Consider the following 4,970-nt stretch of genomic DNA (forward strand, 5'->3'; position numbering starts at 1 on the left):
TATATAATTGACCCTTGAACGACATGGGTTTGAACTGCACCGGTCCATTTATACATGGGCTTTTCTCAATACATATTTTGGAAAATTGGGGGGAGATTTGCAAATATTTGAAAAAACTCACAGATGAACCCTGTAACCTAGAAATGCCCCCCCAAATAAGAAAAAGTTAGGTATTATTATAAGAATACAGTATATAATACATATACAAAATACATGTTAATTGACTTTATGTTATTGGTAAGGCTTCTCGTCAACAATAGGCTATTAGTAATTAAGTTTTGGGGGAGTCAAAAGTTATATGTGGATTTTCAGCTACGTGTGGAGGGTTGTTACCCCTAACTCCTGCATTGTTCAAGGGTTATCTGAACTTTAAATATTTCTTACTAAGGAGTTAGAAAATAAAATATTTCAAAAACAGTGATGTTGATAAGTTTACTGTATCTCTTTCCCTGAGCTATGCTGGACATAAATTTTATTGTTTGTTTTGTGCAAATGTGTGTTTATATGAACATTCTCCATCCTTTTCTCAAGCTCAGAAGCCTTCAATTACCACATGTATGAGTCCACATGTACATGTATGCATGTGTGTTTGTGTTAGGGAGAGAGTGACATGCAACCTGGGTATCATAGGGGCCAAGGATAATCTATTCCAAGATGGGCCACTTTGGCATTAACATTATTTTGTGTTAAAAGCAATCCAAACCCAGCAGATTTAGAAAAAGCTCTTCACCCCCCCACCTCAACTGCCTGCTTATACTAGGAAGAGACTTATTAACAAAGGTTCCCCTTTACATAAGAAACTTATCTGCATAATAGGACAACCTTCACTTTCCAAACATCTCCTTTCACCTTCCTGTGAATGGTCTTTCTTCTCTTTGTAGCCACAGACCCCTGCCCCTTCCCTTAGCTCATTAAAGCATCATGTTGCCTCACTGTCTTTGGAATTTCCATGTCTTTGTGGATTCTCCATATGTACAACATTAAATTTGATTTTTTTTCCTGTTAATCTGCCTCATACCAATGTGGTTCTTAGTCCAGCTAGAAGGACATTGAAGGGCAGAGAAAATTCTTCCTTCCCACCAGTGTCTGTTAGCTAACATGTTTTAGATTGCTGGCATTTGCAAAGAAGCTGGAAACATGAAGAGCTCACATTGTTTCTGTTTCAATTACAACTTTTTTGCTTTATTTTGGCTTTTGTTCAAATTTTTTTTAATATTTTATTTATTTATTTGAGAGAGACAGAGATAGTGAGAGAGAGCTTGAGCAGGAAGGAGGGGGAGAAGCAGGCTTCCCGCGGAGCAGGGAGCCCGATGCGGGGCTCGATCCCAGGACCCCGGGATCATGACCTGAGCCGAAGGCAGAGGCTTAACCATCTGAGCCACCCAGGTGCCCCTCATTTTGTTTTTTAATCAGAACCTGATTAGACTAGATAGAACAAGGACCATGGGCAGATTGCTTAGCAAATATGCCTTTTAACTTAAGACCATCATCATTATAAAAGATAGTAAAATAACACACCATCCATCACTCTGATTTTCTTTAGGGATACAACAGGAGAAACACAATGACCTTTAGGACCAATGTTTCACAAATTCCCCTGTGTTATAAATATATGGCCAATGTTTCAGTTGGTCTTTTGACTTTATCTTCATTCTTGTTTTACATGGTTGATATTTAATCTTTCCAGAATTAAAAACATTTCAAAACAAAAAGATAAGTGAGTGAATCCCATTTCATTTTTAAAGTATTTATGTCAGTTGTTAATTAGAGCTAATGTCTAAAAACAGAGAACTAAAAGATAATTTGGATTTCTGATCCAAATGTTCTCAATATGGGTACTCATCAGAATCACTGATAGGACTTAAAATGTACAGATTTTAGACACCTCTCCAGACCTCCTAAATCAGAATCTCCTGGGAACAAAGCTCAGGAATCTGCATTAAAACACAATTCTCTAGATTCCTGCTCACCTTAGTAAAGAATCAATGATCTTGCCAAATCCCTTTATTTCATAGATGAGAAGGCTGAGTCCCAGAACCCTGAATTCCCTGGCCTAATTTATACAGCATATTAATGACAGAGATGAACTAACATTTATATCTCTTAGCACTGGACCTGTCTCCTGTATTCCACCTATCCTGATGCACTAATTCCTATTTTAACCAAGAGAGCTCTGCTTCTTTTATAGTGCATATGTAAGCATACTGTTAATATTGATTTTCTAAACTTGAAATTTTGCACAACTGCTTCATTGACACTGTTGAATGGTGATTGATTTGTAAATAATTTTCTAAATATTTATTTACTTATTTTAGAGAGAGAGAGAGAATATGAGCAGGGGGAGGGGCAGAGGGAGAGGGAGAAAGAGAATCTCACACAGACTGCCTGCTGAGTGTGGAGCCCAAGTTGTACCAACTTGCATATATAATCAGAAGTGGGCAGGACAAGGAAGATACTAGGAAAGAGTAGATTGTTTCAGACCAGGTGACTTTCCTTTGGGGGATGACAGGAGTCTATCAGGTGGTTTAATTCACTAGTGCTGATGAGGAAATTCCAGACTGGTAAAGATTACGTTCCTGGAAGAGGCTAACACTGCAATTAGGTTAAGTATTAGGTCTCTGTTTGGTGATGTAGGCTTAGCACAAGCCACTGTATTTTGGGCCTGTTCTTTCTCTCTTTCTCTCTCTCTCTCTCTCTCTCTTTTTTATAGGGCACAGACTTTCAAGATGAACCAACATGGTTTTATTCTAGAGAGTTATAGGTGAATGACTTGGGTTCTAATTAATAACAGTTTATTTTAGGTCAATGGATTTTGTATCTTGTTTAAGAAAGCTTTTGTTATAAAAAAGAAAGAAAGCTTTTGCTATGTCAGGGTCTAATATTTCTTTACTATATTTTCTAGTAAGGGTTCTAAAGATTTGTTTTGAATATTTAAATCTGTAATCCACCTGGAGTTGGTTTATTTATTTATATAGTGTGTGAGAGACATCCAATTTCTGGGGTGTTCATGTGCAAAGTCACTTTGTCCAGCTCAATTTATTGAATAATCCAATGATATGACAAGTCAAATACTGTTAACTTCCCACCCCCACCATATTACCTAGGTTGTCTTTATTCCTGAAATCTGAGAAAACAAGACATTCAAACTAAGGGTCATAGTGGTGAAGAGCCTTACAAGAAAATTATTTATCATAGATCATCTCATCCTAGAATCATACTCTATGACAAAAATAATAATATCTTTGTTTTTAGATACTTCACTAAATACATGTGGACATATTCAGTAAAGGATAAAATAATCAACACAGAAGTCAATATATTTCCACTCCCTTCTATAAGATATTCTGTACTCGCAAATAGATCAATAATGAAGAGTAAGCTAAGTTTGAATCAAAATAATACAGGAAAATTATTGTGAAAATTGGGGTAAAATCCCAAAAATAAGAGTATGTTACCCCATGGGAAATGCTGTGGATTGTTCAGTAGAATTCTGTGAAACATTCTTGATCCAGGATAGCAAATAGCTTTCATGTCTTCTGACATTGGTAACTGATTTTTGAGTTCCTTATAATTATGAAAACTTGGATCCTTGAAATTCACACAAGAAAAGAGTATCATTGTCAGTTATCAACGATTAGTAAGTAGGCTGCTACCACCACTATTGTTGTTGTTCTTATTGTTTGTCTTATTTTTAATTTTTAACATTATTATCAGAGAAGATGGACTCAAAGCAGATAAAAGACACTAGCTAAAGTGAGAGTAAAGAATGTGTGTAGTCATAGAATCGTTAAAGACCCAGGTGAATTGGTGATAGTCCATTTAAAACAATGCATAAAGCAATGTTGGAGCCATTTGGCATTGTAAGTTTGCTTGATATGTGGGTGACACTGAAGGAATCTACTAGTATAGTTAGTACTGAGACTAGGAAATAAGTGTATCTGGGATTTTGTGTCTAGCACGTGATAGGCACTTAATAACTATGTTTGAATGAATTAACAAATAAATGTGCAAAAGAGTAAATGAAGGAAGAATACTCAAACATAAAACAATTTTTGTCTTAAGATCTATTTTGTTTCATATTACTATAGTTATTTCAGATGTATTTTAGATATTGTTCACATGATATAACTTTTACATCTTTTATTTCAATTAATTTTTTTTGAATCTTTGTCTTTGAATCTATCTATATTATTTTCTTAATGTTGGCTAAGAGAACTCTGAAAAGTAAACAAAAGTGGACAAATTTTGGAGGACAGTCAAAAGTTGGAGATGTGACTGTATGACTTAGTTTCTCATTTGTTTTATTCCCATATGGTTTTGCTCTGAGGGCAGAACCCAATTATGAAGCAAAACAATGCCAGTGATGGTTCAAATGGGTAAAATGCCATTAGATATCCCACCTTTCCAGCTAAAGAGAAAAGGAACAGGAGTCCTTTGGGACTGCAAAGTGACAGGAGCATCTCTGAGCAGACCAAGAAGGTGTTGTCTAATTCTTTGTATGAATTTGCACAAATTTCCAGATAATCCCTGATCTTTGAATGTTTAAGAAAGAGAGACGTAGGGGCACCTGGGTGGCTCAGTTGGTTGAATATCTGCCTTCGGCTCAGGTCATGATCCTAGGGTCCTGGGATGGAGCCCAGTGATGGGCTCCCTGCTCAGTGGGGAGCCTGCTTCTTCCTCTGCCTCTGCTGCTCCCCCGCTTGTGCTCTCTCTCTCTCTCCCTGTCAAGTAAATGAATAAAATCTTAAAAAAAAAGAGAGAGAGAGAGAGATGTAAACCAGCATAGCTAAGGCATAGAGAATCAGAGTAAAATATAAAATACCACGCAAGACTCAGGCTAATCTCTGAGAGACAAATGTATGGGACAGACCTAAACTAGTAGAGCAAAGGTTTTGAGAAAAGCACTGGGATTTGAATGGCTACCTAATGAAGATGGAATGAGATCCTAATGAGATGGCACTTGTAGTTTG

Source organism: Leptonychotes weddellii, chromosome X, assembly GCF_054177405.1.
Source record: "Leptonychotes weddellii isolate Sample4059 chromosome X, ASM5417740v2, whole genome shotgun sequence".
Lineage (NCBI taxonomy): Eukaryota > Metazoa > Chordata > Mammalia > Carnivora > Phocidae > Leptonychotes > Leptonychotes weddellii.